We start from the raw sequence: 23,130 nt of genomic DNA, 5'->3' as shown, positions 1-23,130 counted from the left end.
TTAGTTGAACACAAGGAAAGCTAATGTTTCAGATGGCTCTGAACCCCCATTTCAAGACTATTCGAACAGCTGAAGTTTCAGACCAGATCACAGACAGCAACTCAAACTTTTCATCTATCGCTCATCATTCCTCAAAGTATGTTATAGAGATAAACCTTTCCCTAAGAACTTCTACAGTATTTACCAAGAGCAGGAACTTCTCTTTTACCAAGCAATAGCCAGCATGTTCTAAGCATATGGTATCCAAATGCCCGTTTGGAAACAGCATTTGCTCTCCTGGGGCAGGCACACACATACACCTCATAAAAACAGATTTACAAGTCAAAATCAGCTATGGTTTGGAATGCAGGGCCTTTTCTGTGGACACTGCAGAGCACGAGGTGCTCTCCAGATGTGCCTATTGTAATAAAACGCACGCTTGCAGGAACAACCACCAGCTAATTCATTATGGCTTCCCACTTATGCAATCATATTAAAGAGCATAAAATCATTACGGCTTATTCAAAAGGAATGCAGTGGGGGCACTGCTTGCTGTTCGCTCATTATTCCGCCTAATTAGCACTACCACAGCAATCCTGGAGCAATGGTCACACGAAAATAGTTGTTACACACCACACAATGTCACTGAAATACAAAGCAAGTGTAAACTCTCATTGCAACCCCTTTGTAAACTCTCCATTCAATTAACTAATGCAACACAAATATGTCTTTCATTTGGGCACACACTGAGCTGGCAGAACTATTCTTCCGGAAATAATGGGTATTCTTCCTTCCCCACGCATCACATTTGCAAATTATTTTGTCTGGCTTGTTTCAGTCTGTGGGTCCTGCCTCAAATTTCAACCTCAGCTTGGACATGTTCACGAGTCCTGACTCCTCCAGTCACCTGTTTGACCTCTGATTAACACTTTGCACTGGAAAATAATGAATTGCAACTGCCCTTTTTTGTAAACACAGATACTTACACCAAGAGCGGCCATCCCTGAAATGTTAGTGCAAACAAAACACGCTCACATAAATTACCTCAGTGGGTAAATGAGGAAGAGACAGGAGTTGTCAAAACAGAAAATGAGTTGTAGTAGATTTAAGTTTTTCTGCTGTTTAACCAACTCTGCCCTTAGTGTACAGGGGGATATTTTTGGAAAGTCTTATAAAATCCATTCAGCTGTTTCTGAGGTAAACGAATGTGGAAAGAAAACCTCACAGCTGTCAGCTTTATTTTTCAGATCCTTTTTTATTTTTTTGGTGCTTGGATAAATCAAAAATGGCTTTGATTTAAAACTCCAGCCTTTGCCAGGGCAAATGGTAGTCCTGACTGAAAAACGAGAGCTGCACTTTAAGTTCTGAAGAAATCACCTTATGGACATTTAAAACTGACAACTGAACCTGACACAATACCAATGGGAAATGCTCGGAACCTCGGCAGCTGCCAGGACTGTATTAGCATTTGCCAATTTGAACTTGGAGCAATTGGAAGCAACACGAGCGACAAAGTCCCGAAGGATCTACTGCAAGCTGCTCTCCCAGCTAAATGTCAGAACCAAGCTTCACCTAAACCAGCACCTCCTTGAAACGGCACACATCATTTTATTCATCCTTTTGTCTCTACTGAAATAAAGTCTTAACAGCACACATGCCAATAAAGTTAACGAATATACTAACCAAACTGGGAATACATATTCACTGGCACGACAAAGCAGCACCTGGCAACTGATGGCTGCACTGGCTGCTCATTATGAGTCATTGTTGGCGGGGGATTGTTTGTTTTTGTTGGGGTTTTTTTTGTTTGGTTTGGTTTTTTCCATCTTAAATGGGCGTGCATGTTGCTACTACAACAGCATTGTGTGTTGCACATCATCTTCAAGTCAGCATCCCAGATGGTTTTCTACTTCTCTAAAGGACAATCTGCTCCAAAAGTACAACCTTTGGTCCAGTACAACTACTTAACTCCGTAGTTCCGATGATGAGCTCTGACACTGCAGGATCTTTTTCCTGAGGTAAACCCACTCTAATTCATAAATTTACATTGCAAGGGGGTGGGGAAGAAAAAGGTAAACGGAAGCAAAGCCTCAGTAAAACAGAGGGCTTTCAGTAACCTCCATTCAGTAGCCAAGAATTAGCAAGGAAAACACCATTTCCCTTTTTTTAATTGATGCTTATGCCAAAATGCCTCAGGTATGTACAATCCTAAACAAAAGTCTTTGGGGAATTTCAGCCTCAGGAAACATTCTCTCCCCGGCAAAATGCGGTTTCCTGGAGTCGGTAGTTCTATTGCAGAATACTGCATGTTAACTTTGTTAATAAGAAAATATTTTTCAAATGAAAAATGACTTGTTAAACCACTTTTATGTCACTTTTTCAGTAACACATTAAAGTAAACAAACCTAAGATGTTAAATAAAATAAAAAACCCACTACACCTGCAGAGTTTTACCAGCTCACATTACAAAGTCCTCTCTGAAGTGGTTGGTGAGCTATTTCCATTACAAACAGCAAGTGTTCTTGAAAGTAATTCAAAGAGTCAAATTAGGCAGATTACATCAGAGTATATTTCCCTGCAGCATAAGGACTTTTGAAACACCTGCCTGACATATTTCAACCACTGCGGAGAAACATGGCACGGGCTGGTCTCAGGAACCGCTAGAGCCCTGAAAGAAAGGTGATTTTATATTTATATTCTACAAAACAATTTTTAATGAACAAAACCATTTTGCTTGCTATTTGTACCATTGGTTTTAAATGAAAAATAAAAAATAACACACAACAATACACAGTCAAAAGAAGCTATGAGCTGCACTAAAATTATAGTGAGTTTTGTACACTTCATATTAAACGCTAAATGTCTATTAATCTCAGTATTTTGCTGGAGACTTTGTTGTCTGGAATACACTTTAGCTAATTAGATATATTACCCACAAAGTCAAGTGACAAGTGTGAGAAAGCAGCAATGTCAGAGTGGGACAACCAGCGGCACAAAGAGGTTCAGTTCGTCAGCCCTGGGAAAGCAGAACTGGGGTATTTATTACGAACGAAGCTGCTGTTCCAGCCGAGCTGCCCCAGATGCATCTCAGTTCTGAACATTTCAGAGACCGCTGCAATCGCCTTTTCACTTCGCTTCCTGGAAAAATACTGGAAAAAACATTACACAAACATTTGAAGCGAGAGACAGATGACTGATGGCAAACATGGGTTTCTCGAGAGCAAATCCCGTCAAAGCGTTTTATTTCCTTCAACAGCAGACAGACAGGTTACGTAGCTTGGGGAAAAGCAGCAGATGCAGTTCATGCCCTAAATTATCAAAAGCAGCAGACAGGGCAATGAGGGCAGGAGTAACTTGATGTGCCCATGTTTTGATGCTGCCTTTCTGGACATTTCTTCGTCTATTAATAGATGTACATGCAAAGCTGGATGGAAAAACTAAAATGACCAAGCTGGTATTGCTGTGGCCTGCACTGAGCCAGACTCTGCTTCATTCTGCCCTAGGTACGGTTTATTCATGATTTGCTTTAATAATTCAGAATGATGGATAGGTAGCGTGCTCCTTGGACACACAGCTAAGCCAGGTAGGGCTGCAAAGGGAGTGCAAAGGCTTACAATAAAAAGTGCAGAGATGAATTATGGAAGTAGTTTTGCGGAGAAAAATATTAATATGGAAAAAAGCATTATTTAAACCTAGTAAAGAATAATCAATTGCATAAATCAGAAACTGGGAATATCCTGTGTGTCTGATTCCACACATACAGGAAAATGGTGGAATTATAACTGAAAAACATCAGGCAGCAACATCATGGTTAGAAAACAAAAAGCACTTATCAACCAAAAACCAGCCTGTGAGATATGTACTGTGTTCAGTTTGAGATGGATCTCAGCTCAGATAATACATGCTGGTTTGAAAATTCCTCCTCAAAAATGTAAATCAAGACTACACAACAGAGCAAATGAACAGATGTGTCAGAAACAGAATAACCAAAGAAAGACCAGAAAAACAGAAGTTGTTGCAAACAAAAAGGACTAAGAGACACTGTGTTAGTTTTCAAGTATTTATGGGATGAAGCAGAGAAACTATCTACTGTGTTCCAACTTTGGATTTTCAAGCAGCAGGCAGAATGTGGAAATATAGTGGAACCACCTCAATAAAAGCAGAAATATTTGTCTGATAAATGTTAAAATCAGTTTCTTTAAAACAGATTGCTGACTCCTAAAAAGAAGTTTCCACTTTGTGGCGATGCACTCAACACCCCCCAGCCAAACCAGAGCAGTTTGGTCCAGGCTCCAGAGGAGGGAAGGGCCTGAGCCATAACCAGGCCAAGAACTCCTGCCAGGAGACCCATGGGGAAGCAAAACGGGAGTTGAACCCCAGTAACTTGTGGGCACAGGGAGTCTCGTGCAGACCTTTCCCACTGTGTGCAGTTTGACTATGTGTCATCCACTTCATTCTATAAATACGACAGCCTGCATGAGCCACTTTGAGCTCTCCCTGCTAAATAAGTGAGCTGTATGGCAATGGTTTTGCTACTCACAGGTCAGTGGACGAGCCCAGTTCAAGTTCAATATTAATCATTGAGCTTAAGCAGGTGCACATCAAATGTAATGGATTATTTAGAGATACAAGGTTGTATGATTTTTAATATATTCTTTGCCTCATGTTACCTGGTAGACTGAATTTGCTAAAATTTTAAGCTCATATTTACCAAAAGCAACTGCAGACTACACTAAACACATGCAAGATAAAGTCTAGCTTGGATTTTGCTGGGAAAAATGGAACTGACTGGGAAAACAGCAATCCAAGGCCAATACAGAGACATCACAGACATCTGTAGAGAAGAAAGGGTTTATCCAGACAAAACGGCACCTTCAAGGCTATGGACCAAAAACAATGTCAACAGCTGAACAAAACAAAGGCCCAAGTGGAGTCAGAGAAAAAGGCTCCAATGGGGAGCAAAGGACCTGGTGGTGAAATTTTGCTGTTGGACTGAATTCTGGTGTGAATAGTCTGTAAAGATATAAAAGTTTGTAGTTTCTTGTGCTCGGTGGGACCTCTGTGCAGGTACCCAGCTTGAGCCAGCCCTTCTGCTATTCTACTCCATTAATTTTTTTTATTTTTTAAAAATTTTTTGAGAATTTTGTTTCCTGGAAGTCTGCTTTGCATGAGGCTACGGGCCTCCCCGAAAGCTTGCCTCCAGAGCTCTAAGTACAGGCTCTGGAGTGAACGGTTATCAGGGAGAGACTCCTGAACATTTGCCCTGTGGTGGACACAGAACTCGCCTGAGAGTTTGTCTCTGGAGCCCCAGGACACAGTGAACAGTTATCAGGGAGGGAAGATGCCTGAATGTTAGCTTCATAAACAGGTACAGGCACCTGGAGAGAAGGTCACAGCATTCAGCTTGGTACATCTCCCCCATGCAGTAAATAATAGAGTGAACCTGCCACCGAACTCTTTAAGGTTGTGCTTCTCTTTAAGAAATCTAAACATTGTTCTGCAGTGAGCAGAACATTAAATTACTCCCCCGCAACACACATTACAGTTTTCCTCAAAACAACAAGATAAAGCTACTAAGAATCATGAAGAAGGTGTAAATACTAGAAAAAGCTTTTCAACTGCACACAGTGTAGTGTTGCAAACACTCCAGGATGCAAGTGAGCAGCCACTTGGATGTAGATGAAATAATGGGAGCAGCACAGAATCACACACAGAAATCCCAGAATGTCAGGGGTTGAAGGGCCCTGGAAAGCTCATGCAGTGCAATCCCCCCATGGAGCAGGAACACCCAGATGAGGTTACACAGGAAGGTGTCCAGGCGGGTTGGAATGTCTGCACAGAAGGAGACTCCACAACCCCCTGGGCAGCCTGGGCCAGGCTCTGCCACCCTCACCGGGAACAAGTTTCTTCTCATCTTTAAGTGGAACCTCCTGTGTTCCAGTTTGCGCCCATTGCCCCTTGTCCTAGCAGTTTCAACAATGAGCACCTATAAGGAAACACAAAAGCAAGGGCCTTTTGCATCATTTTATGTTAAGCGTCTGCCTTAAGAACATCTCAAGTTGAGCTGAAAAATATTTTCTAGCACAGATTTCTTACTCTTATGAGATTGCTCTTCTTCAGTCTTTGCATTTTTATTTTTCTTTCTAAAATATATATTAAAAAATCCTCTTCTAAATCTAAACTAACGGTCAGCATCAGTTTTGTAGTTTAAGCTTCTTTATAATGAATAAAATCTCCTTATTTCAACCATGTAAGCTGATGTAATATATTTCTAGGAATATTTTTAAAACTCTGCAATTGAAATGTTGAGCCCGTTCCTCCCATCACCCGCCCTAGAAGTTCGTCAAGATGCCTATGTCTTCAATCCATCAATTCCAGGTACTATTTCTCCTTTTTTAGAAGCCAGGTTTCAACCAAAACTGCAAAATGATGGTCTCTGGGGAAACAGCTGCCATTCTGCACCCATCTGGTATAATTAAAGTAATTAGTTAAACCTGATGTATTCTAAAGCTGAAGCTTTATAGGTAACAGCAGAAGTAAAGTTTGTAGGGAGACATGCATGTCTTTTGTTGGGCTACTTCATGCAGCAGCATTGATTCAGAACTTTACACCCGTTTCCTACTGAGTATTTTGAGCTAGAAATTAGTTTAAAGCTTTCCAAAGTGAGTTTTACACCTCTTATTGTATCTAGCAATGCCTAGATATTTACCTTAATTCTTTCACAAGTATGAGCTGGGGATTGTTTCTCTCTGAAGGAACCTTGCAGTTTTGCTATGGAAGGCATTGCTGCTCACGGATCATGAGGATGTCATGGGAAAAATGTCTTATTTGTTTAGAGCACAAGCTCTAAAACTGTAAACCCAGTACCTTGTAAGTCAAGTCCTAGTTTTATGGAGTTAAGAAGCATAGTTCATAAACCAACTAAAGCAGCTCTTGGGAGTAAAATAAATTGGTGCATCAGAGCAAGACCTTGTAGCACACTCTGAACTGGGATCCAAGAAACCAGGACAGGGCATGAGAAGCAAAAAGGGAGGACACTGCATTTTTAAACCTAATTACACAGCTCGTGCCCCTGGCACAACCAATCTGTTTTGAGTCCATACAAACTGGAGTATTAAATGGTTCCAACAACAGTGAGTACAAGACTGAGAAAAGTTAAATTAGTGCAGTCAAGAGTTATCACCACAACTCTGTTCTCACTTTTTCTCCCACAATAAAATATTAAGTATTGTGAAGTAATTTGTGCTATACTTCAATCGATATATTTTACATCCGAAACATTACTTCTCACTTGCAAAAGAAATTAAGGATCCGAGGTACCTTCTGACCCTTGTGGTTTCCTATGGAGACAGAACCATGGCACGGCAGGCTGGGGTTTAGACAAATCTTCATCACCTGCACATCTAAAGTACATGACTTGTGGGTGAAATCCATTCCTCAAGCATCAATTAAAATGTACTTGCTATGATCTGTACCCAAGAAATCACTAGCCTAAAAATGTGTCTACAAAAAAGCTGAAAAGTCAGGCCCCAGCATTTGCAAAGTAAGTTTCAGAAGCTTTCACTCCAGAACAACAACAACACGAAGTTATCCTGAAAGCTACTGTACACTTGTTTTGCTCTTTTTCAAGAATTTAAGAATGAAGTTATGATATTGAAAACACATCTTTACATACAACTAAAGAAACATTAGAGAACAAAATGGTATCTCCCACTTGCAGAAAAAAAGAAGACTGACACAGGACCACGGCACATCCCCAGTAGATGCTCCCCGAAAACTTCAGAACAAGTTTCCATTATCAGACACACATGTGTAATTTGCATTCACCTTGACGAGACACCTTGGTTTCTTAAAGCAGACCAGAGCTGGAACGCTGGATTTCGGAATAGTGCTGCCTCTCCCCAAGTTAGATATTTCTGTCTGTATGTAATGGAAATCTTGTTTCACATTAGCACCTTCTGCTGTACTGTGGCATATCTTGAAGCCCGATGAACCCACCCTAGTCAGCACACCCAGAAAGATGAAGATCTCTGAAGGTTTCACAGACTCACTGAGTACCAGTCAGCTGTGAGATGAGCACAAAAATTATATTTTGGGTGGCCATAGCCACAGCATATGTGGCTGGGTATTGAATAATAGCTATTAAAATTAAAAAAAAAGGGCAGTTTTGCTGCTCTCCTACTTGACTCAAGTCTCATATCCCTTTCCTGCTTACTGGAGTGACAACTTATACCTCTAGGCTCAATGTGACTAAAGTCACCATTGGTATCCTTACATATTAAAATAGCTATTTATGTTTTTATATAAAAAGGGTCAGAAGTGTCTATAATTGCTGTACAAGCTCTGTAAGGCACAGAAGTTATTTACACATAACTAAGAGCACATGGTGTTTCTCTCTGTCACCCAGGTGAACAGTGCAGAGTGTACAGCAGAAACACTGAACGCTCGCAGGGAGCATAACTTCAGCCGGGACCGCACCACATTTGGCACTGTGCAAACCCATGGCAATAGAAACCATCCTCCAAAGGTCTTCAGAGTCCCTCATGCATATGGAAAAGAAGTGGGGCACAAAGAGCTGAAGCAATTTAATCAAGGTTGCAGAAAACACACAGTTCATTTTACAGATCCTAACAGCAAGTTGAATATTTAAATTTAAAGGGCAGTTAATCCTTTTGAAAACAGTGTGACACACCAATTCAGGGATTAATTAAAAGTAATTCAGCTTTACCGAAAGGGGAAAAAAATCCCCTACCTAGAGAGAACGTCCCTACAGACATAACAAGCTTTGCAGACATTTTGTACCAACCCCATCACTGGTATAATCCCACACAAGTAACCTCAGGGAGTCTGCAATAGCATCAGAAATACTGTGAAGATGGCCAGCACACCACACAACTCCTCAGGTGAGCACATCAGTAACATCCCAAAGCATTTAGTGGTGTTATTAAACACAGAGAACCACTTGACAGAGGATGTCACTATCGTGGGATTGGTCTACATCACAACATCAGCTCACGCCTGGCAAGCACCAACAATCTCATGGGAATTCTGGTAATAGGTGGTTGGAGTAATGAAGCAGACAGGGACTGTCCCAGAAAACACAGTTTTCTGAGACCAACTGGTGCAAGTTTGTGAGAAACTGAGAAGAGAAACTGAAGGCGTCAGGAAAGAAAGGTACTGACCTCGAAAAGCAGCCCAGATCCCACCAGCGCAGCCTTTCAAAACCAGTGGTGGTATCTTCACACCCGAAGAAACCCTGAAGTTCACAACACTATCAGATCACAGCAGCAGCAAAGACTTTCATCAAAACCTTTATAACGTAATGTCTGGGCTGTATCATGTCAAATAAGCAGAATAATCTTATTTATTGATTCATATTTTTCTTTTTTTTCTGGTTTAGATCCCAATACTTTTTTCCTTCATGCACTTTGATTCGGGCTTTTTTCCCCAGGCAGCATGGTCAAAACCAATGTAACAAAGTATAAACTGAATGAAGTGAAAAAAATACTCAGTAATTATGTCACAATGAAAACACATGAATGTTGAAATTACTTCTCCACATGCTGAAGGAAAATCAGCATATGGTGCCCAACTTTGACACATCTTCACCTTCCGCAGTGCCTTCTTCCTTGTGTTATTTTTGTGATGGTGCTCATGAAAAAGATCACAGCAGCACTTAACACAATATAAAACTCAAAACATGATATGACTTTAAATTTTAATAAAGGAACACTTTTTATTTAGAGCTAACTCATTGCCTTGATATATTGTGAATTCCCCTATTAGTAAACTCGTGGTGGCCACTTTCCCAAAAGGATGTTGTGTGACCAACAGAGACAGTCCCAGAAAGATTCAGCTGCAGACTCAGGACGTTAATTGGAAGCCCATCAAGATTATGGATATCACATTATGGCAGTATTCCAGTCTTAGATGATCATAGAAATAAGAGTGAAGGGTCGTTCTTGTGCTGAACCTACAAAGTATGTAAAAATAGACCCCACTGAGCATCTGGAACAGGAAAGCAAGGACTGCAACACATGCACACCACTGGTACATACCAGTGTAATTAATATGAAGCTCACTTTCCTGTCATACTTACTCCAAGAAATATTCTTGAAGAAAGCCTAATTTCTTAAGGCTCTTCTTCAGTAAAACAGGTTTTTAGTTAAATGGTTGAGCTTCAATAACTAAAGGTATAGAATTGCTTCAGTATTTTGTCGAATTGAGAACGAAGTTGTATGATGGGTCCCGATGGCGCTAACAGATACACACTGGACATGTAACCCCATGTACACAACAAAGTATTAATAATACTTTTCCAGGTCACCTGGTGTCCTCTGTACACTTGGTCCTGAGCTACCCCAGCGGTTTTAGGCTGGCTGGAGCTATTTCAGCCCCTCCAAAGGGCACCCATCCCTGGGGCAGCACAAAGCAGCTGTTCGATAGCACGTCAACACCTCTCTGGGAGAGGGAACGAAGGAAAATACCACATCCATTGATATTTAATTGGAAAAAATGCACACGTGGTTTAGGAACAGAGCAAGGCGGAGACGACGTTTCAACAGAAATGCTGTGCAAACAACTCCCTGTTGGGTGTACAGCACCCCTCCCAGCTCCAGGGGACCGAGTTCAGAGACACAACGGGGCCAAGCTCGTTAGGGGCTGAATCCAGCCCTCGCACAGGAGCGCGCTCAAAACAGGAGCCTAATCCAAGTCCGCTCAAAAGCCTTTGAAGTGGGTATGCAGTTTATAGTCCTCTGGTAATTCCTTCCTTGATAGGCTGGAGCCTTTTTCTTCCTTCTTTTAAGAGGAAACGGCAGCCACTGTAAGAGGGAGGACTACACCAGTCCTGTCCCAGGACAGCCCTTATTAGCCCCAGGCAGGAGTTAAGGTAATTTACAGCGATGAATGTGCTTCTGATCAAACTACATTTATTTCGAGTTCATTTTACTCCGAGCTAGGTACACAAGAAGCTGTGAAAGGAAGGAGGTCTCGCCTTGGGCCTGCAGCACAGAGACAGAAGATTATTTCCTTGTTGTCACTGCTCTTGCCAGTAATGCAGAAAAGTGTATCGAGCTGGCACAATTTTTTTTCCTCAAAAGAATTTCCTGGGCAGTGCAACTAAAAACCCCTGGCAATAATAATGTTAGCACAACAAATGGTACAATTTACACACCTGTCTGATTCCCCAGCAACTCTCCTCCTCAAAAAAAAAAAAAATCCATCTTGATTACTTTTACTTCACAAATACTTCAACCAGAACATTTTTTTTTTTCTATAAAAAATTTCTATCCAGTAATTAAAGCCAAATATGCAACAAAAATATAGGTTACTTGGAGGGTACCACTAAAATAACTGTGTGCAAACATAACTAGATCATCCATCATATCAGGGCCCAAAGACCAGTCCCAATGTCAGTCCCTGTGCAGTTTCCAGAACAGCACCCAGGAGCCCCAGCTTCTCATTGCTCAGTGTGAAGCCACACACACACATACACCTACATTCTCCAAACTGTTTTTTGTTTTCCTCTGTTGTTAGTGAAACTGTGGCTTTGTTCAGATTTATTCAATAAATTTGAAATTTCCTACAGACACGCTCTGTGTACCAGCCAGGTCTGTTCAGTTCACACCATGACCCATTAACACAGTGTTGAACGGGACTTTTCGCTTCTGGGTCTCACTATCTTCACCCTTTGCGTCCCTCCCTAAACCGTAAGAACTTCCAAGCCTCTTCTTTCCTAGTCCAGGCTCATGGAAACAGTCCCAGAAGTCTGCTGTGGTTCCTAGGAGCCAGGACACAAAATACTACCGGGATTTTTGCCATTTCCTGAATGCAAGCCAGCAAAACTCTCAATTTAACGTATGAAGGAATCCAATGAAGCCTCAGCTACAAACTTTGCTTTGGCAAAAGACACAATTCACTGAAATATTTTGGATAAGTGAACAATGATAAATAACAAATGAGCATCTACGATACAAGCCAGGAAACATGAAGATATCCTAAAGTTTCCATCACCAGTAGCTGTCTGTCTAAATAACCTGCGTACAGGACAGCAGTTCTGGAGGACTCTGGTACCACATGGCAATTTCTAACACTTTTGATGCAGGCAGTATTTCCGAACAGCATTCTGCTTTCCAGATAGATACCAACATACTTTCCCTCAGATCTCATGTACCAGCCTGGATCTCTCCCTGGAACCAACCTACACATAGAGAAGAGCTGTAAACGGAATATAGTCCAGTCCCTCTTGTGTGCTCCCTTGTCTTATTCAGCTCACAGACAACTACTCACATGTTTGTAGTTCCCCAAGTATCTTCTCTATGGGCTCGCATCCTCTTTCGTTACTCTACAGCCACTCAGGAAGTGATGTGATCCAGTCGTGCTAAACTGGCTTTGTAACACCAGCCTGGCTCAGACCAAGGAGAGACAATTTAAAGCCTTGCAAAGATAAAGCGATGTTTCCACTCATCTGAATGGCCTCTAACACGCAGCAGTAGGTGCCCACTTCTACTCTACTGTTGACCAAAGGCTCACAGACCTGTCCAAGCCGCTTCCCATCCCTCTCCCACCCATCAAGCCTTGTATCTTGAACTTTAGGCGGTGACTATGTTGCTTTTTATGTTTGTGTAGTGCCCACTCTGGTAGGGATGTTGTGGATAACCAAAACATGGGTAAAGTCAGAGCTGGACCACAAGCCTATGCTGCTAAACGCCCTAAACCACAACATCTCTTGGAGGCCAATTCCCAGCAGACACACTCCCCGAGCAGGAGCTGGGACTGAAAAACACAGCTACATGGAACAGCTTAATGCAGGGGCAGCACAAGCAAAATAAATAATTCTGCATGATAACGAGAAACAACAGCTAAGCTGCTTTCCAAAACCAGGAGAATTCATCCCTCCTTCTTTAAGGAGTTTGCAGCCAGCATGACAACACTGCACTATTGTACATGCAGTAATGTTGGCTGACATCTCACTTCTCCTCTTTTTTTCCTATATATCTAGAAAAAACAATATTTTCCCAAAGCATTTTGAGTGCCTATTACAGTTTGGTATTCCTTCCCATTTTATTATGTCCAAGCTTTGGGGTATTGCTTTAACTTCTTTCTCTGGAGGAGCAAGACTCTTAGAGAATAGCAAGCCAAATTCTGGCTACTAGAAAGAAGAGATCCAACCAAAATCAGGTCTCTGGATGGTCTCAGTATCTGGATACACACGAGGTAGTACAGAAGACAACCTCACTTTAAACGGCTAAAGATCAAGCCTGCTACTGAAATAGATTTGGGTGATTCTGGGGTGTGCTCCAAAAAAACTTTAATCAAAATGTCCTGTAAACTTGAATTCAGCCTGGTAGCAAACTGTGGAGGAGGAGAGCACTGGCCATACTTCACATCAAAGAACTGAAGTAAAAGTTAGATTAGTAGACCAATATTAAACCTAATCTATAGTCCAGGCCCTTACAAAAGATGGGCCTACTGAAATCAGGCCTCAAGCAATTTGCCCAAGGATAAACAATCAATGTAATTAGATTGTTTCCAACGTAAGTAAATTATTTACAGTTTTTGTGTTAAGTTAAAAGTTCTCTAGCTATCCAAATATATCCATGCAGGCATTATTTTACAAACTTTCCTTTTCTGAAGGAAACGTAAACATATATATGCACAAAAACAAAGGTTACAGACCCAAGCACTCAAAACTTAGGAAATGCCAGAATTAAGTTTGCATGGGCAAAAGAAAATATTTTTCTCTTAATTTCATTCCCAGAAACGGTGAAACCATTTTTTTCTTGGAGCTTTCCAAACAATCCATCTGAGGCAGACATTCAGCATGGAAAGTTTCAGCCCAAACAGTTAAAATTTGGCAAAGTTACACGCCGCTGCAAGCAGGGTCTTATAATGGGAAATGTGAGGCAAGCTTAATTACAGGCAGCAATACCAGCAGCGCTTGTAATATATTTAGGACTAAAATTTCATACTGGCTTTGCTAGGTCTGTTCTTCTAGGAATAATGTACAGAAGTATTTGAACCTTCTTACATACGTTGAACCTTCATACTGTTTGTAAATCTGGGGTCTTTCACAAACTCGTCCAAACCTACAATACAGATATTTGCATTTGCCATCAGACATAAAAGTCATTACTTAAAAACATAAATTATTTCACTTGTACGATACGAAGTAGCTACAGGTTTTCAAAAGAGCCCAATACTCAGAAAAGTTTCAAGTTTACACAGCTTTTCACATGCATATTTTTTAGTTTGCATATTTCAATCAACTCTAGAGTTGGTCAAATGGTGATGCTTTTTCTGGGAGAGGCTGGTCTCAAGCTAAAAGCAAATTATATAATACAGAATTTTCAGCAGATGATGAGTACCTGGAACTAAGTTCAAAATAGGTATGCTGGTGTCAAAGGAGCCGGCTGGCACCACTGCAGTGCTCAGTTCTCACTGGCTCATCTTTCCCCACAGGCTTCTGCAGTGGATTCTCCATTCATCTCCTATTTGCGATGAAATCCACAAATTGCAATGTTACCTTGCAACACTGGATTCATTCTTTGTCAGGTAATAAATCACAATATTCAGTATTTGTGTGGTTATAAATTAACATGTACCTATATCAAAGAATTCTCAGGGTCCAAACACGCAGTGGGGATTACAAAGAAACAATAACGATAGCAGTATATCTTAAAATACTTTTTCTTTTGGGGTTGATCCACGGGGGGAGGCAGCAGCATACTATATATTATATAACAAGCTTCTTGTCTAACGCTAAACTGCTCACCAGTGTTATTGATTTAGAGTTTCATTGTTTTCTTTGTGAATGTAAAACTACCCCCAAAGTAGAAACTCGACATCCTGAAGTTGGTGATAGGATTCCACCTCCCTTCTGCTGACCACCTGTTCAAAGAGTAATTTACAGGAACTCAAAACTGAATATCCTAGTGAGGGAGTTGAAGGAAATTTTTGCAGAAGCACTGAATGAATTTCTGTACTCTCAGTATTAAATTCTGGTTTATTCGAATCCTAAAATAGTGAAAATACATCTTATGTCAACGTCAAGTTCTGGTTTGTTCTACAAGCAATCCAAATGCATTCGTCAAGAGGGAGAATGAGCTTTTGGCCAAAGCCTTGTCTGAGATGCAGATCTGCTTCCAGGTCTCTCGCTGACCGCAAGCTTTCTGTTTAACTCTGGCTAATTCATTTACCTCTTCCAGGCCTTGCCTTCCTATTTTTGAAGTGCAAATGCCACCACTGACGTTCTCATGCTGTTCTCTGGTTAGATGGTGGGTTCTCCCAAGCCAGTGCTCTTCCACCCATACATTGTGTATTACCCCCGCACAACAGCAGCACAAATCACTACAATACAAATAAATCCCAGCTCTCTATGCCTTCAGTTGACCAAACGCATTCTTTCCAAACTTTACACGCCCATTCATTTTAATTAAACACTCATCTTTTATTTGGTGCTTCTTCAGTTTGCCTCTTTTGAGGCAAACCTCCCCAAAACTGTGTCTAATATTCTACACAGCTAAGTGTACAGTGACTTCTTTATTTCCTTCAATAATACATGACATAAAGGAAGCCTGTGAGGCAAGGCATCTATGGTAGGAAAAATAAAGGCGACCTGTAAAGTACTTCTCCAACTTTCCTAAAGACTTAATATTCGTAACTTATAAATCACGGAGGTTTGTTCCATGGTGTCCTTGCCAATTATGCTGCATTGCAATGAACATCTTCAAGAGCCCAGGGTGACACCATGGCTTCTTGATTGAGTGTATTTACACAAAATTTCCTACATCAATCCTGCAGCACCAATGGAGGTGATGTAGGAAAGCAGTGAAACAACTATAACTCTAAAAAAGGAAAGGTGGCCCTCAGCAGCTAAGCACCACGGATTATTTTTTCAAAATGGATGCTGAGATTTTAACCTTTGCATGCAACACCATCCTTATAAAAGGAACTGTGGAAGAACTTTATTTATAGCAGCAAATTTCATGTTGTTCCTGCTCAAACCAGAGTGCATCACTGTGACTTGAAGCGTCTCCTGAAGTTTACAATTCAACCATAAAGTTTGTTTCAGACTTGTATTTAACACTGAGGGGCTCAGCTTCAGCAGCTGAAGAAGATACACTGCTCTACATAGTAAGGAAAATCCTCCATTTTGTATGAAAAATTACAGAATACACCTGTATTTGTTTGGGCTGTTTGCATCACCACAGGCCAACGTGACAGAGATGCAGGCAGGTCCTCCCAGAAAAGCTGGGCTTTCAGAGCCAGTCTGATACATTGCTATGCTGACAAAAGCTTAATCCAATTTATCTCTAAACTGAGAGTCTTTCATTTAATCTCTAACACAAACACATTCAAGCAAGTTCTTCTTACTACTCTTCCAGTTTGCATATTTACATACGAGATTGACATATATAGCTCTTTCCTTGAGTGATGCAGATATCCACTACCATCTCTCCTTAAGAAAAAAATCTGTGCTCTTAATCCATATACTCTTGTTTTCACTGCAGAACCCCAGAGCACATTTTTTGCTCAAGGCTGGTCTGAAAGTTCAAACGGTGATCACTTCTCTCTACCTATATCCCAGGGAAGGTTTCAAAGGAAGAAAACTCAACCCAGCTGTGACACAACCACATCTGAGGAAGCTGCAGACTGAGTGGGAGAGATTCCACAGCTGGGTCACAGAACATCATGTCACTTGTGAAATCACAGTATTTTAGGGTACTTTCACCAGCTGTCTTAGAGGTGAAGCAGCAGTGGTTATATATTGACTTCACATGGACTCAGCATGACAAGAATCCTTCACCCTCAAAACTAGACTCGTGATACAGTTTGGCCTCTGTATTACCTAGGAGCTCAGGTTTAAATTGAGGTCTCAAATCATGGAATCACTTTGTTTGGAAAAGACCTTTAAGATCATGAAGCCTCACCGTTCCCCCACCCCTGGCACTGATCCATGTCCCTGAGAACCTCATCTCCGTCTGTCCAGCCCTCCAGGGATGGTGACTCCAGCACTGCCCTGGGCAGCCTGTTCCAATGCCCCACAGCCCTTTGGGGAAGAAATTGTTCCCAGATCCAACCTCAACCTCCCCTGGTGCAACTTGAGGCCATTTCCTCTGGTCCTAAAGAACTGGAGATTTTTTTGTCCAGGGATATAGGCTGTTCTGTGGCACTGTGTGCATTTCAGGAAAGGGTTAAGCTATCTTACTAACGTTAAGTTCTCATTTTCAGTGTTTGTAATCTAGCATCCCCAATTATGCACCCACCAACAGCTGGAAGGCTCAGGGGGAATGAAAGGTGTTTGAGCAGTTTTAGACAGGCAAAAACTATAGCATCAGAGAGGTCTGATAGTATTCAGCTCATGTTTACACTACTTATCCTAGCATATAAAAACACACAGATTTCTTCCGACTTTTCCTGTATCGAATACCTGGTGGGGGAACAATATCTTTACTCAAGCCAATAAATCAGATCTCTTTCCAGGCAGTGTTCTAATGACAATGAAAAGATTTTCTTACAGCCATACTTTAATGTAAGATGCAACATCAGTGAAAAGGAAAGGGTTTGTGGAACAACAGAATGGCAGGCTATATATTTCACTGTAATCCCAAACTGCTGAAACTACACCAGCACAGCATCCAGGATAAACCAGGCTAACATCTGGAAGACCAAGTCATAGAAAAACTGTCAAAGCTGCATTTTTACATACGAAACACCACGGGTGCCTGCCAGCATTGTGAAGCATCAGTTGTGAAGCATCACTGGCCTTTCCAGGGAGAAGTCTCAGTTCTGCCGCCTGTTTGTATCACAGCGGAGCAGGCTTCACCCTCCTGTTGCTGAACCAGAGGTTTGTGCTGCAGCACAGTTTCAGGGCAGCTCTGTACAGGGTGGGCAATTTGGGAAGGCTAACCTAAAACTCACATCTGCCAGCAATTATGCTCGTTCACTGAAGCACAAAAGAATTCTGCTTATTTGTATTAAGCTGTAAATGCAACATGGCATTGGCTTCCAAGTATGGAGGAAAGTCTGTCATTACCTGAGACAAGCACTGTACATGATCAAAAAAGACAGGCATGCCAGCAATTATGTTCTTATTACCAAACTCTCATCTGGTTGCACATAAATCAGCATTGTTTGCTATCTCTTTAAGATTTATTAGTGCAGCAAAAAAGATCCATTCTCAAAAGCTACTATGCTTTCTCATCACCATATTCTTACACATGTAACACCTGGGAATTCTCCCAAGCCTAATGGGCAGAGTCCTCAAGTTCAAAGCCATCAACTGCTAAAGGACAAAGTGCTAATTATATAAGAAAATAAATTCATCCTATCAGGTCCATCCATCCTGCTCTCATGAGCTTTACTGGGACAGCATTGCACGGGGGACTCTTAATACCTTGGAATGCTGAAGAAAGCTAGGGTAGCTGCCACCTTCTTCTATACTGTAAGCTACAGAAATGTGCATTATTAATGTGCTATTGCTCACGCAGAACACACTAACTGGCTCTCTAGAATTTACCCAGTATGTTTTATGGCTTTCACGGTCAGGTTCTGTAGCCCCTGATTTACTCTGCTCAGTTTTTGGTTCATGCAGACTGGAGTGACCTCAGGAAAGCTGTTACTGAAGCCATCAGCAGGCACACCGACTGAACTCTCCGATGTATTTGGCCTCTGCTGTCCAGGGGTGTTGCCTAAAGCTCAGAAGTCAAGAGAGGCTTCCAGAGCCGGGATCATTGGAGCTGTCAAGGATGGGTAACACTGTGTGAGTTAAACCTGCGCTCCACATCAGCCAGGGCAGCAGCACTGGCCACAAACACCAGCCAGAATGCCACAGAGCTGGTGCTTACAGAAGAGCCTTTAAAATGGTTTTGAGAGACACAGAAAATGCCACAATTAGGGAACTGCAGATTCCTTATGCAAATGTTTTTCGTATGTCCTCTCTCACCAGCAGGCCTTTGATTTTAGGTTTGTTTTCTTCAGGAAACAAGACTTAAGCAGCCACAAAGTCTGCTTGCTCCACCCAGCAACCTGTGTCATTCATCACTACATCTCTATCAAATTTATTTGAAACTGGTTGTCCTGCAAAAGTCATAAAAACACATGGCCAGATAGAAGAGAGATTATTTTCATGATGGAGAGGGATGAACTCGCACTGCAGGCTTTATTACAAACCGCTCGCAGCTCAGTCCTGCATACCAGAGATCCCAGTGACTGGAAACAAATCCTTAAAAAACTGGTTTTGCCAGCTCTGCTACACGTGGAACAACTTGCGCTAAGAACAAGGGCAGGAGAGGCAGACTCGCTTCTCGGTCTCTCCTTCCCTTCATGGAAAAGCAGTTTACAGCAGTCGTATGGCACAGGCAGCTGTTTTGTAGCAGCCGGCTGGTACAAACAGAATAGAACACTGTAAGTAATGGCAGAATTCAGCACTGAAAGACTACAATCTTCAATTTAGGATGATGTTTTTGCACCCAAATGAGGGCAAGAAAGGATTGGACCGTAAACATGATCCACAGCAACGTTTGGCTTTGGTATGTGACAATATAGTGAATTAGAAGCACATGTGCTAAGGGAGAAGTGTAATGTAATTGGCACGCTCAAGGCACGAGTAAAGCAAGACATTGACTGGGAGATTAAATTACGAAGGTGTCAAATTCGTAGAAGGGATGAAGGCAATGAAGCAGAAATAGTTGGCAAGATGGGGAAAAGAAACATTACATCAGAAAATATTTTAAAAAATAGCAGGTTTTGTTGACACCTCAGAAGCCACTGAGAATAAATAAAGAAGGAAAAAAGAAATTGAAGAGGTGGGAGTTGAAAGTGGCTGAAACACTTTTAAGTCCAGAAGGGGAATTCTTTTATATGTAAAACATGTCACCAAAGGCGAGAAGCAGAAGAAGAACCAAGGTAGGCCTTATATCTGCTTATTCCTTAAGCAGAAGCCTGGAGAGCATTATTGGCGTCCTTCTTGAAAACAAGGCAAACACAGCCAGCAACAAGGACTATTGTGAACATACAAACATCAGGACAGGATAAACACAAAGGACTGACATCAGGAGAAGGAAATAGCAGCTGCTATAAAATAAGAACAGAAAACACTTCTGTCTGAGCGGAAACAAATAAAAAAGGAAGGGATATGCCATGTCTATAGAACAGGATCCGTGTCAGGTCTATCCAGGCATATGCTGTTACCCATAAATTGGGTAATGATACTAAATGTTCATACACTACTAATTTACTATCAATCAGAACAAGATAACACAACCTGACAACCTCCACTGCATAGAGAGAACAGTGATTTCTGGTGTTACAGACACTTAAGCAGATGTGATCAGAAAGAATTTACAGTCTAAAACCTAGTCTAGAAAATCGCATGCCCATAAAAATGTACATCCCCAAATTTATTAGGATTATACGCAGCACACAACTCTTGTTTGTTTGGTTTTGGTACAAGTTTTAGATGAGAGTTTTAGATATTTACAAAGACCTAAGTTCCAAGCTTTGTGCTCCAGGAAGACTGCAAAAAAGAACCAACCCCTAAATGCATTCAGTCATGTCATGTCTCTCTCCCGCTTTCTTTGTCACCTAAAAACATACCACCTTAAATTAAATATCTTCAATGAAAAATCCAAGGCAGAAGCAACACTGAACTTCCAGACATATTTGAAAACTGAAAAGTATTTTGAATATACTGAAACTTTCTCATTTAGATTGTGCTTCTCCTCCAGTGAGAGTCACATGCATTAACTATAGAGTTCACAACTTCACCTCCTCATTTAATGCCCCACAAAAGCTGTTTATTGCCTCATACCATTTTCTGCTGGGAACATTATCTTTTTACTTACACCATGAATCACAGCAGATCTTTTTTTGTTCCTGCCAGAAAACACGTTTTTGACGTATACTCAGACTTGTAGTTTATAGCAGCATTACAAATCATTTTTCTACTACTGTATGTCAAGCTCATGTTGTTTATTAATGTTATGCTATAACACACTATTATAAAATTATTTCCTTGTCAAATCACTTCCCTAAGCATTAACTGGTCTTCAGCTGGAACTATCAATCACCATTGAAATCCACTCCCCCATGAACACTGGGCTTCCCATTCTGATCAGACTGGAGAGACAACTCATTTGATTACTATGTAGTGACACCAACTCCTGATCTGACAGTTTCTCACTACCCGAGGACACTGTTTCAAAAGCACAGGGTGATGAGTAAACTTGCTTTCAGAAATTCAGACCTAGACAAGAAGCCACTCTGAAGAACTACAGCAATGGTGACATTCGAGGAGTAAAATGTGAGCAAGACTAACTAGATTCTTTATTAATGTTTTCCATGTATAGTCAAATAAAATAATTAGAGCCCATTAGCACCTGAACATTTTTTCACAAAATTCAGAAGATAAATAGAAATGGGGAGCAGGGGGCATTAGGAAAACACAAGCAGCAAATAAAGAAATTGAGGAGAAAACTCAATATCTTGTTTCGTTTTCACGGTATTCCATTGCAACAACAAATGTAGACAATCGCTACCCTACATATACACTCAGGGGGCTTTTTTTGGTAATATATGTTGCAGGAAGCTGCCTTCTGACCTGGTGAACTTTCCATCTGGGACCCTCAAATCCCAGCAACAGCCACAGCATCTCCTGTGCTGTAACCCCCCAGCCTCTGTCCCACAGGGGGACTGGCTGGGTGGAGACCTCAAATGACATTTCTTACCCCAGGTGTGTCTTGGGAAGCATCTCCATTTCCCATAAATAAGACCCACAGGCTAACTTGGGAAGAACCAAGGATCAAAAAAAAATGAAAAAAACAAAGTAAGGGCCACAACATGTGGCAACACCTCCTCACCTGGCAAAAGAATACTTTCTGCATCAGAACAGAATTCAGCCTGTACATCACTGCAAGGTCTGGCTTGAGTCAGTAGCACAACTGACATGATCTTATGTAAATGTTTTAACCAACATTTCCTCCCGCCTCACAAAGGTGTTCTCCCCATGCCTCCAGTGCCCTGGGCTCAGGAAGCACCAGCTGCTCCAGCACAGGAAAGGAATGGATCATTCAGGTCACCTGGGAAGGCTCATTCAGGTCACCTGCTGCAGGAAACCACGGACAACTGGTGTAATAAGGTACCCCCAAGAGCCGTGGTACCACACAGCACTTCATGCTCTATAATAAGTTTCCTGTATGAAGCCACAGCAAGTATTCTTGTAGTCCAGGACATGGGCAGATGAGACTTTACCCACACAGCCCGCTCGCTCCTGCTGTAAGGTGAGGGTGGGTAAGGCAGTTGCACTTCCCCCTTCTGAGAACTGGAGCCTTCAGTGGGGTGGCTAATGGCTCTTTTGTGGGACCCAAAGTTGGTTGACAGGGTCGTTAGCAGAGGAGGGGCCCAGAGAAGCTGAGAAGCTTCTGGAATGCCCACAGCCAGATCTGATCAGACTATAAAACAGGGTTCCCGCCAAAGATTCCCTTGGTTTGATCTTCTTGGAGCGGTGGGTCTGCTGAGCTGGAGTCCTCCCTTTAGATGGGAATACCACCTAAGGAAACCTTCTGGCCCTGGGAGCACCTCATCTACTCATTTGGGTGAGTGATAATTTACTGGATATATCCCTGAATAAGCCATTGCCTAACCCAGGTGAGTGATAGTTTACCCTGGAGTCAGAGGGCTCTGGTTTGTTTCTTGTGCGTGCATGCACGCTGTGGATCATCATTATTCTCATTTTGCTGCACCCCAATAATCTCCTCAACTGATATCCGAACCTTTATGTTATGTTGTTGGAGTGTTGACTAATTGTATAAACCCTATTTCTAGTCTGTTTATTGGCTGCACTTTTCCAGCCAGAATAAAGTCAGTTTCAGGACTTGTTGTCTTCCTAAAACTGGCTTTGGGGTGCCCGCGTGACAGCAGGTCCTGCATTTCACACAGCACCAGACACAGGAAAAACCCACTCGGAGCCTCCCAGGGAGGAACCCCACACTCAGCTGGCAAGCAGGGGCGGCGAAGCACAGCCTGTGCTCGGCACCGCGGAGCCACCGCTCCCGGAGCGGCCGCCGCTCCCGACACCCAGCGCTGCCGCCCACACGGCTCCATGTGCGCTCTCCAGAGGGTTCTGGGCACCTGTGCCCACTGCTTCTG

The 23,130-nt window shown here is 41.9% G+C and overlaps 1 long non-coding RNA gene across 1 annotated transcript; it reads left to right on the top strand.

Annotated features, from left to right (window-relative positions):
* Nucleotides 1–1,686: 1,686 nt before the first annotated feature.
* Nucleotides 1,687–10,560, top strand: LOC135575389 (uncharacterized). Its single transcript, XR_010466011.1, has 4 exons — nucleotides 1,687–1,997; nucleotides 3,390–3,482; nucleotides 6,255–6,357; nucleotides 8,387–10,560. It is a non-coding gene; the product is annotated as an uncharacterized LOC135575389 (long non-coding RNA).
* The last annotated feature ends 12,570 nt before the right edge of the window (nucleotides 10,561–23,130 follow it).

The sequence above is a fragment of the Columba livia genome, chromosome 14 (genome assembly GCF_036013475.1).
Source record: "Columba livia isolate bColLiv1 breed racing homer chromosome 14, bColLiv1.pat.W.v2, whole genome shotgun sequence".
Classification (NCBI taxonomy): domain Eukaryota; kingdom Metazoa; phylum Chordata; class Aves; order Columbiformes; family Columbidae; genus Columba; species Columba livia.
This window is presented reverse-complemented; position numbering and strand designations above follow the sequence as displayed.